We start from the raw sequence: 12,108 nt of genomic DNA on the forward strand, positions 1-12,108 counted from the left end.
ACAAAACATTTAGCCACAATATATGAATATATTTTATTCATGATTTTGTAGTTGCCATTCCATTTAAATGCAGTCAAACTTCAGATTGTGGTAGTTCGTTGATAGGGTGCTTATTTCAAAAGATATAAGCATCAGTTAAAAACAAATATAGGCAGTGTTTATTTAATTTAGATCTGTCATAAAATTTTCAGTTGATTGATGAAATGTAATGATGAATGGACCTGGTTGAAAATTTCTTTGTCCAGTGGGGATATTGTAGGTGTGAGCATGGGTGAAAACGAACAAGAAAAATGCATCATGGTCTGCGGCATGATTCTCGTACATTATTGCAGCATTCAAAGGTAGCACTATAATAAATTCTCAATTTTTATAGAATTTATTTGTTGTTTTACCTTGCTGTTTCCCTATGTCTATGGGTTTCTTATGAAGTATCCATCCTTCTGCGGGAGCATTGCTTGATGGACAGTACGGCGTAGCACTGATGGCCATGTCTCCATGCGAATATTGACACGAATATAATGATAGCTGAGGAACCCAATGATGGTATTTATCTCTTAAGCTACGTTATCTTTTCCTTTCATGTCTTGTTTCCTGATGAATTCAAGTTCTCTGTTTTGTTTCTGTTGTCATGGTACAAATATTCTTGTTTTTCCCACAAAAAGTCCTTCTAAAAAATTTACTTGGTCGACAAAAGCATATTTTATCTGGCTTGTGGATGGATTTATTTATTTGCAACCGATCTGAAGCAAATTATACATCTTGTTACTGCCATTTGCTTGTTGACCTGCTTTACGGTCCATATATGTAGCTTAACTATAAATAAAATTCTTGGAATGCCAATAAAAAATTAAACTACACCATGTGGCAATGATTATCCTCAACCAGCTGAAGTAAGTATACTACTATGTGCACACTTTCTGCATACTTATATCATGACAACAGTCAAGAATATGCAAGAGAAGCATTTATTCATGTACAATGTGTGTATGATTTCTTAGTATGCACTATAGTGCGCATGTGAATGGTGATGTTAGAGACTTTATGTGTTGTACTGTAGATGGCCAACTTATTTCGGTTTTCTCTTTACCTCTTGGATAGGATATATTCTCTTGACTATTTGATTTTATCAACTTTTATAGTTTTAGCTTTTGGCATATTAGTGTATATTATTTGGCATATATTCTCATACTGAATTTTCTTATTTTGATTTAAAAGCTACATGCGCATTTGCAATACAAACTGTTTATACTTCTTAACAAATTCTGGAAAAGTACGTAATCAAAGGGTTCTTAATAAAGCAAAATCCAATAGAGCTTCCGGCATCGTTTGGACGTAGATATTGGAAGCCTTGGAATTGAATTGGGTCGAATGCCAAATCAGCTTCTGAATTGAAACCAGCTCTAATACTAATTTCACTGTTTGGTTGTAGATAAAATTAGAAGTTGGAATCAAATGAAGCCATAATACCAAATTCTGTTTGGATGTTCCTGGTATTGAATCACGTGGTACCGCCGTGGAAATGTCCTCCGGCGACGACCCAGTTGTAATCGACATGAGCCCTTGGGGAAATGCATCCTGTACCTCAATGGCGATGGGGCGCATAGATCTAGGATGTCTTCCTCCACATTCCGAAGTGTCTGGCCCCTCTCGAACCTTTGTTTCTTCCTCGCCTCCGGACGACTTGTTGTTTTCGTCCCGTACCCCGGCGGCGGTGGCAGGTGAGCGGGAGCACCACCGAGCGACATGCGAAAACTGAGCCGGCTGGTGATACCGAAGCAGCACGTGGAGATCCCTGGGACCTGGATCCAGGGGCGCTAGAAGAGGAGCCGGTGGAGAAGGCGACGGGGCAGAGGATTGGGTCGCGCGGCGTAGCCTCCAACAGCGGCGGTGGTCGCCGCTGAACTCTGGCGGCAGCCGTGGTTCCATGGAATTCTACGGAACCAAACAACAGATTTGAGAATCTCAATTCTAAGGCTGAATACCAGCATCCAAACACGGTGTAGTAGTATTTGGGCGAGCACTCACTCATCACCACCAAATTCTGCTTTTTTTTTCTCATTAACTTTATATGCAGGAAGATCCGATTGTTTGATTTGTCGCTGGTTTCGTTCATCGGTGTATTAAATTTTGCTTGTATAAATTTGAATAGCCACCTCAATGTTTCTCCATAACAGTTTTTATCTGGCATCTTTATGGCAAAAATACATCCGACTGTTTGCCAATATTCTGTATTCCGGAATACATCCACCCAATTACCTTGTACTCAATCTTATTTGGCCTCAAAGAGGGTGCTAGCATGATCTTACGGAAAGTGTCAAAGGAACACATCTTTGCTAGAATGCAGTTTTGTTTGCATTAATCGTTTGCTAGGGCATTTGTATGCTACTCCCTCCGATCCTAAATTGTCGTCAAAATACTACATGTATCTAGATACTTTTTAAGAATAAGATACATCCATATTTGGACAAATTTGAGTCTATAATTTAGGACGAGAGGAAGTAATATACTGTCATGTTTTTTATTCCCATGTTTGCCACCAGGACATAGGAGGGCAAGTTGCCTCATTCTCGATTAAAAATGTCAATGGCATGGAGCTGCTTCCAGCTCCTGCTTACTGTGATGTGATGACTAATGTAAAATTTCTCTAGAATAGAGATTCAAGGTTGTTTAATGGATGTGCACCGAGGGTTGGTATTCAGGCATCTGTTTGATGGAGGAGTACGACTTTTGCCTGCTCAAACAAATATGAGCTTGTGTTTAGCATCTATTCTTTTTAACTTTTTGATATCTCCTGTGAACTTGATTGTCACGGCATTCCTGAATGGTGAACAATGGAGGAAGGAACGGATTTTACAGAAGAAAAAGATCAAGAAAACCAGAAGGCTGGCGCGAGCTCAGTGGGCCGTCAAGGAGCAGGCCAAGCCCAAGAATGGCGAACCACTTCGGCCCAGATGGAGCACAACACTACTTAGCGATCTCCTGCAAGCCGTCGAGGGCATCGAGATTATTGTAACAGCATAATCTGAACAACTTTCCCCTCTCCTTCGACTCCAAGGATTCAACTCCAAGGAACCTTGCATCTCGGCGTGACGCTGAGGAACTTGTATCCAAATTATTCGAGTGAGAGAGATTATCCAGCGTCACATTCCTCTGCTGCCTGGCACAAAACCTGTGGCTGTCAAGCCCTATCGCTATTCTCCTCAACAAAAAGATGAGATTGAAAAGCAAGTGCGCATCATGTTGGAACAAGGGATCATTCGTCACAGTCAAAGTCCTTTCGCTTCTCCTGTTCTGCTTGTCCGCAAGAAAGACGGCACATGGCGTTTCTGTGTCGATTATCGACATTTGAACGCCGTTACTGTTAAGGATAAGTATCCCATGCCAGTGGGAGCCCTAATGCATACCAATTTTCTCTCCAAAGTGGTACCATACGTCACAAGGGCAAGATCTGGTTGGGTTGCAACACAGAAGCACACCAGGCAATCTTATTGGCCTTGCACAGTAGTACCATTGGGGGTCATTCGGGTGTGCTGGCCACGTACCAGCGTGTGAAGGACTTGTTTTCTTGGCCAGGCATGAAGGAAGGTGTGACTAAATTTGTCCACAAATGTCAGGTCTGCCAACAAGCTAAAGGTGAACACGTTAAAACACCTGGGCAGCTCCAGCCGTTTCCCACAATTTGGCATACTATCAGCATGGACTTCATTGAGCAGTTGCCGGTCTCTCAGAGGTACGACACCATTCTGGTCATTGTTGATAAGTACTCCAAGTATGCACACTTCTTGCCTCTGCGCCATCCGTTCTCCGCCTTGTCTGTTGCTCAAACGTTTATTGATAATGTGTACAAGCTTCATGGGCTGCCTCAGACCATCATCTCGGATCGAGACAAGGTGTTCGAGAGCAAACTCTGGCAGCAGCTGTTCGAACTTGCAGATACAACTCTGAACCTCAGTTCGTCCTATCACCCGCAGACCGATGGACAAACCGAACGCGTCAATCAGTGTCTTGAAACTTTTTTGCGTTGTTTTGTGCATGCCAATTCGAAGCGTTGGGCGTCCTGGTTGCCTCAGGCGGAGTTCTGGTACAATACTTCTTTCCATTCCTCGCTCGGTCGTACCCCCTTCGAAGTTCTGTATGGGACCAAGCCGCGGCACTTTGGCATTGCTCCACCAACTGATCTTGCGCCTGTGGAACTACAACAATGGTTAGCAGAACGTGCTTCCATGCAACAATTGATTCAGCAACATCTTGCTCGAGCCCAGCAGCGGATGAAATGTCAGGCAGATAAGTATCGTTCTGGCAGATCATTTGAGGTGGGTGATATGGTGTTCTTGCGTCTACAGCCCTATGTTCAGCAGTCAGTGGCACAACGCTCGTCGCAGAAATTATCGTTCCGTTATTTTGGTCCTTTCCAAGTGCTTCAACGCATGGGCAAGGTATCTTATAAACTTCAATTGCCTCCTGCTTCTAAAGTTCATCCTGTAGTGCATGTCTCCCAGTTGAAGCGCGCTGTACCAACTGATACTACTGTTGGTGCTGACTTGCCAGTGTTTGCACTTGAGGCTGGCATTCCTTCTGTTCCTCGTATGTTGCTGGGTGAGCGATTGATCAAGCAAGGCAAGAAACTTGTGCCCCAGGTGCGCTTTTTGTACAGTGGACAGGTTGCCCTGATGATTTTGCAACTTGGGAAGGGCTGCATGACCTGTATCGTCAGTTTTCTGCTGCACCAGCATGCCATGCTGCGTCTTTAGGCAGTGGTATTGTCACGACATTCCAATGGTGAACAGTGGAGGAAGGAACGGGCTTTACAGAAAAAGAAGATCAAGAAAACCAGAAGGCTGGCGCGAGCTCAGTGGGCCGCCAAGGAGCAGGCCAAGCCCAAGAATGGCAAACCCACTTCGGCCCAGATGGAGGACAACACTACTTAGTGATCTCCTGCAAGCCGTCGAGGGCATCGAGATTATTGTAACAGCATAAGCTGAACAACTTTCCCCTCTCCTTCGTCTCCAAGGATTCAAATCCAAGGAACCTTGCATCTCGGCGTGACGCTGAGGAACTTGTATCCGAATTATTTGAGTGAGAGAGATTATCCAGCGTCACATTGATACTACTAAAACTATTCTGAAATATACTTTCTAATTCCTTATTATTTGTTTAAATCGATGTGTTTTATGGAAAATTGTGGTCAAAATATCACGGCTGAGATCATATCAATGATCTGAAGGACATTTACAACAAAAACAGTATGATGGCTCCATCACCAGCGAAAATAACAATAGTACAATACTGGGCTATTTTTTGTGATTCCGTAGCGACGCAGGGCTGCTAATTATCTCTTCAAACATGCCGTGTATTTTATTGTCTGTAACAATACACATGCCATTTGCTATAGGAACGAGGAGCTCATTGGACACAAATATCACTAAAACATAATGGTTTTTGTTTATTCACTGAATTTCCTATTTTTTAAATGTGTATGTGTATTTCCATTATTTTTTTGTGATATACAGGAGCTAAATAATAATGTATTTTTAACTCAAAATGTCCAGCGACGGCGATGAGAGGTGGCAGCAGGAGAGCTCCGACGCGGAGGTGACTCAGCAGCCGTGGGCTTGGGAGAAGGCGGCCGTGCGCTCAGGGCGTCGATGCGCCCCTCCCGTGTGCGGCGGAGGTGCGGATGGCCGCGGGGAAACAGATTGGGACCGGTGGGGGCTTCGCCGGAAGTGGAGAAGAAGGCCCGCGAGTGAGGCGGCCCGTGCATGTTCGACATCGAGGCGGTAGCGCGGGGGCTCCACAGCGTCGATGTGGTGTCGGAGAAAGGGGTCGCGGGCGCGGGGAAGATGGACAAGGCGAGCTTGCCAAAGGCAGGGGAGAAAGGGGCAACTCATGACCGAAGTGGAAGAATAGAGAAATAGAGATTTTTTTTCAAAAGAAAGCCCACTTTGTCACCTGACATGTGGGTCCAAGTAGCCATGTCGGCAACAGACACGCGCCCGAGCCACATTAGAACCTATGTTGAACCACTTATGAAACAATTGGTACTAAAACGTGCAGTTGCAAAGAATTAATTAGGACTAACATGAGATCTTTACGAAAGAATTACTAAGTCAGGGCTTTCCCCCGAACTTGCGCTCGCTGACGTGGGTCACGGTCACCGCTTCGCCCCCAAACCGGACGTCCGGGAGGAGCATGCGACCTCCTCACCGGTGGCGGAGCGGCCGATCTCCGAGCCGTCTGCACCGGAATCCCCTTCATTGTAGCGCGCCGTCTGGACGGTGCCGTCAAGCTCCGGCCTCCGATCTCCGGGTCAACATCGATCTTGGTGGCAGCGGTGTAGATCTTCGGGTCTATGTTGAGCTTGACGGTGCAGATCTGGAGGAAGTCGATGAACTAGGCGCGGGTGGGGTGCTCGGGAAGAGCATCGGGTTTCGGGTCGGATTGGAGACGGAGCGCTTGGGGAGGAGGCGCTTGAGGTGCTCGTAGTGCGGTCACAGCGAGCCGATTCTGTCCACGCGGTCCAGCATCATGAAGGGGGAAGCCAGCGAATCGATGCGGTCCTCGTGGTCGAAGGGGCCGTGACGTCTTGCTCGCGGAGGCCGGCGCCGACGACGAAGGGGGCGAAGAGGAGGCTGTCCATGCGATCGCTTGGGAGGAGACCCATGGACATTGGTCGGGCCGCTTTGGTAGCTTCTTAGCTCTTGAGTTGTAATTAAGCTGCTAAGCTTGTTCTCAGTTGATAGGGAATGTTGGCATGGTGGTTTAGGAGTGGTTAAATAGAGAGTAAATTTACGAAACCACATGTTTTGAGACAGTTTTCTCAACGAGCCCCCATTTTTGTTAACTTGTCTGTAAAAACACACGTTTTGTGTCCAATTGTCTCACTTCACCTAAAATAACGAATTAAGCGATTTTGACAGTGTTTCTTACATGTGGGCCTCGCATGTCAGGCGTCAGCGCAGACCCGACCCGACCCGTTAACCCGTCGGGACAGCTAAATTACCCCGGTCTGATACTCCATTAACTAGAAAAGAGTACTCGGTACTGTAAAATTTGCCTCTCTCAAAAAAATATCCTAAATGCTTAAAAGTGCTTATCCACTTGTTGGGCTCGTTGGGTGCTCACGGTTCCACGCCGTTCGATACACCTGGGCGAGGCGCACCGTGCGATTGAGTTAGGACAGATCCTCTCGTCCATACGCCAGAGGCCACATCGTCTTCTTCCCCTGTCCCATTGCCGCGGTGCTCTCCCCCAATCTCCTCCGAGACTCGATTCAGCTCGCCCGGGATTAGGCCCCATCGTCTCCTCCCCTTTTCCCCATCCTCCCCCGATCTCCTCCGAGGCTGAGGCTCGAGTCCTCTCACCAGGGCTTTTTTTTTGGCGTTCGGTTTTCGGCGGCTGAAGCGGGGACGGAGAGAGGTGCAGCGCACGGAGCGTCTGCGCGGGGCTGGCGGAGGTAGGCGACGACGGGAGGAGGTGTCGAGTTCTCCATCGAATTCGTCGTGGGCGCGAGCTCCAACGGAGAGAGGTGCCTGTCGTTTCCTCTGAATCCTCTCATTTCCCCATCGAGATCTTCCCCACCCCCATTTCTCTCCAGAAAACTTGCCTGTGGCATCCTCCTCTTCCCCCATCGAGATCTCTTCCCCATCTCCATTTCTCTCCCGAAATCGGTAGCTCGATGGTGTTTCTGCGGTTCTGCCTCACGGGATTTTTTGCTAGTTGGTTCGGCGCACTGGGGACGGGGCGATAAGTGCAGCGGCCGATTAGGGGCGTCGTCGTCAGGGAAATCGGCGGCGATGGAGGTGGGTTTGCTCGTTGATTTCCCCGCGATGCCCAGCCTCCACCGGCGAGTTCATAGGGTGGGCGAGGGCTTCTTCATGGCGCAGGGCGCATCCACCACGGCGGGGGCATTGAGGACGGCGAGCCCATCGAGCACGGAGCTGCCACCTTCTTTAGATCCAGTTGTCATCGCTTGGATCTCGTGGCTGTTGCGGGGAGATCGTCGTCTCGGCAGGTTTGAATGAGCGCAATTTTAATCCGATAAGCAATTTTTGGAGCTGTAGGGCTGGCTTGCAATTTACTTTGATCATTTGGGGGTCATTTAGTTGTCCATGCAGTTTTTAATCTGACGGAGATAATTCATGCTGATCCCGAGTACCTGAATTTCATGTGGAAAGCGCAGGACGGCAATGATTCAGACGGGGACGAGGAGAATAACTGGAATGCCGTGGTGCTCTACGCCAAGGACTGCTGCCACCGCCTCAAACCGTTGCTCCCCCCTCGTGTCGTCCTGGAAGCGTCGGTTGTTGGTTTTGCGGAAGGTGTTGGTGTCATCTTCCTGAGCACAGAGGCTGGGTTGTTCACCGTTCAGCTCAACTCAGTACGGAAAGATGTTCTTCCAAAAAGTCCTGCTCTACATGAGCTTATACACTGGAGGTACAAACTAGCCTTGCACTGATTTCTAAATATGCACGCACGAGAAGTCATGAACACTAAACAGGACATACTATTTTTAGTGCTTTTGCCTGTAACTTAGTTTCAACAATTTAAAATCGATTGTTTCCAATGTGGCATGTGATTTCTATACATCGGACATAACTAGATAGACATTTGTATCTAGGTCTGCTAGTTTTGTGTGGAATCGGCCTTAGCTAGATTAACCGAGCGGCTGACCAAAGGATTCCATGATGATTATCTGTTGCTGGTTGCTTTTTTAGTATATATGACGTGCTGATCAGGTTCTACGATTGAGGGGACTGCGTTGTGCGGAGCGGCGGAGTGTGAGGAGGGCGACGTCGGCTTGGCAAGGCCACAATAGCGGCAGAGTGTGAGCAGCCGGCCGTTGGACTCATGACTGCTCTCGCTGGAGAGACGAGTGATGCGATTGGGAGGCCTACTGTCTCTTGGGTTACTATGGTTAGATGCTCTCATATCCTTCCCAAAACCGCCCCAATCTAAGCTATTTTCAGGCAATTTTCTGTCGATTTTTTAGGAACATGCCCCAGCTAATATAGTTGCTTTTTTTAATGCAACTTTGTGTCTTTAGGTAACTTTCCTAGGCCATTTTCTTAATTAGTTGCTTATACATATGATTAGCTTTATCTTTGTTGCTTTTTCCTTCTAAGTTGCTTTTCAACTTAGCTAATATAGTTGATTTTTATTTATTTAGTCGCTCACGCAATGCCTTATAGTTGCTTCACTTTAATATAGGTGGCAGTAAGCAAATAAGTTGCTTTTTTTTTCAATGCAACTTTGTGATTTTAGGTAACTTCTTAGGCCCCTTTCTTAATTAGTTGCTTGTACATATAGCTTTATATTTGTTGCTTTTTCCTTCTCAATGTACCTTCTCATACACACAACCCCTGAAGTTGCTTTTTAATTTAGCTAATCTAGCTGTGTTTTATTATTTAGTCGCTTAGCCTCTCTTTCTTTTTTGTCAAAATTCTTGCCTAACCATGTTGTCTATATGAAATTAGTTTGTTGCTCTCCATCCCTTTCCTTGCTTTAATGTAGTTGACATATTGATGAAATTAGGAAAGCTACATCAATGTAAAAAGTTGTTTCTCAGCTTAAATATCGACTTGGGAGTTACATTCCTAAAAAGCATAATTTCAGTTTATAGTTGACACTAAGTTGTTCTTTACTTCACCAAACTTTTGTGGAATAAAAGTCACTTCCCTAGCTTAAATGTTGACTTAGAAGTTGCATTTCATAAGAAGCATAATTTCAGTTTATAGTTGACCCTAAGTTGCTTTTACATCGCCCAACTTTTCTGGAGTAAAAAACTTGCTTCCTAGCTTAAAATTTTGAATTACAAGTCGCATTCCTAAGGAGCATAATTTCATCTTAACATTGATACTAAGTTGCTCTTACATCACCCAACTTTTCTGGAGTAAAAGTTGCTCCCCAGCTTAAATGTTGAATTTACTAGTTGCATTTGTAGCATAATTTTGAATTAGTAGTTGCAAGGAGATAGCAATTGGAAGCAATACAAGGATGGCTACAAGGAGATAGAAAAGTGATTTCTTTTACATGAACAATTTTCTGGCAAGTTTTGGGGATGGGACGCCGGCAGTGTGTTTCTTCGGATGTTCATTTTTTTCAAGGATATGCATCACGTCGGTGTATTTCCTGGAAGGAGCAAAGCAGGCTGTATATGTGTGTTTTTTTTGCTTTTTGCATGATACAATTCTGGATCCTATATGTTGCCAAACAAAAACAAAGCAAATATGTAACCATACATGTCTGGGGTTGATCTACTTTTGCCCAATGCGTTTTTTTTCCTGCATTTTTATTGCCTAGCATGCCCAGTTAATTTCTTGATAAGATTTTGAATGATGCTGCTTTTCAGGAATTTGGGAACATGCAAAATTGTAAGGGTTAATATCTACGTAGGTTTTATCTCCCTACAGAGTTTCTAAAGCAATTTTTTCTTCAACTAGCTCATGGAGCAGGTCCCATGGAGGCATGCAGGGCCAATGGTGGGGGGAAAAGTTGGGTGGAAGGAGGAAGACGCGAGGTGGGGATGAACAAGATCAATTTCTACGTTTCATTTCATTTGCTTTTTTCTTTCTTGCCTGCAATTTTTGGACGGGCTGGCATCGGTGTGTGCGGGTTGGTCTGTCGCGCGGCTGGAATCGGCAGCGGGCCGTGCCGAGTGGGACAGGTGTGTTTGTTTCCATTTTAGATACACAGGACAGAAGTTTTCATATTTGGGTGTGCACCTTGGACACCCCAATAGTGCACGTGCACTCTCTAGTCCTGTCCAAAAAATATCTATGAAGAGATTGAAAGATAATTCAGGAAGGAAACCATGGTCGTTTAGTATTCGGAGTAGCTCATTTGTTCCGGAGCAATCCGGTTTTTCTTCCTTTTTCTCCATACAAAGGGCTGGCTCCATATGGGGGTCGGTGATTGCCCTGCAAATTAAGGTAGGGTCTAAATTAGCTTCATCGATCGATCTCAAACCGAGCATATACCTTGTTTCTGTTCTCTCCGTAGGGTCGCCTATTGCTAGCAAGATAGCAATATAAGGATCGTATCGAACCCGGCCGTCGTCCGATACACATATATACCTTGTTTCTGTTCTCTCACGTACGTACGTACGCACGTAATTCACTTCTTCACTCCAACACACATCAATATCGATCAAGATCGAGTCCAATCAAAGGATCGATGGCGGACGTGGAGAACCAGAATTTGCTCGACGACGGCGAGCTTCTGCTGGCGGTGGAGGCGGAGCCCGACGAGTGTGGCCGGCTGGTGGCCATCTGCTTGGTGGGCTTCATCACTCTTTCGCTTACCGTCGCCGGGCAAGTCCTGATCAGTGCCTACGTCTATGACTCCAGCCCCACCAGCAGCAGATCTACCGTCGCCAAGTTTGTGGTCGGCCTCGTCGCCGCCGCCGTTGCCTTCTGTTTTTGGGTCCTTCTGATGCTTGTCCTTGGTGAGTGGGAACTTGGGAATCCAGAGGGCAGTAGGGTCGTAGATGCCTTATTATCCATCTGAGATTAATTCTTCTATCCAGAGGGCAGTAGGGTCGTAGATGCCTTATTATCCATCTGAGATTAATTCTTCTATCCGCGTGCCACCCTAGCTGTATCCATCTATGTATATATGTATATGTATTCCGTATTCAATTCGACGGCCGGCCGGGATCTATTGATTGAGCAAATATTAATATGCAGTTATTGGTACATTTCCTCGCCTGAGTGTTCATCAATTATGTATTTGTATGTTTGTTGCTGGCCCTTCATGTCGTTTGCAGGTAGCACGCATCACCCAATAACATATTGCCATGCAAATTGATGGAAATAAACTAATACTCCCTCCGATACTAAATTTTGTCAAGATTTTAGTTCAAATTTGTCGTCCAGGTCAGCATTTGAACTAGAGTTGGAGTGATATACTATCTAGAGTAGTCCCAGTCCTTAGTGTTTTACTATCTTCTTTCCAGTTTAAAGGGCCTATGAGTACAAAACTCATGTTACATTGATAAATCGTCGGGGCCGTGTGCGCAGTCCCTTTAAACCAGAACGAAGGGAGTAACAAAAAAGGCTCTTTCCCCAATGCACGATTAATGTTACTGTTGTCAAATAAGAAAAAAAAACT

The sequence above is a fragment of the Brachypodium distachyon genome, chromosome 5 (assembly GCF_000005505.3).
Source record: "Brachypodium distachyon strain Bd21 chromosome 5, Brachypodium_distachyon_v3.0, whole genome shotgun sequence".
Lineage (NCBI taxonomy): Eukaryota > Viridiplantae > Streptophyta > Magnoliopsida > Poales > Poaceae > Brachypodium > Brachypodium distachyon.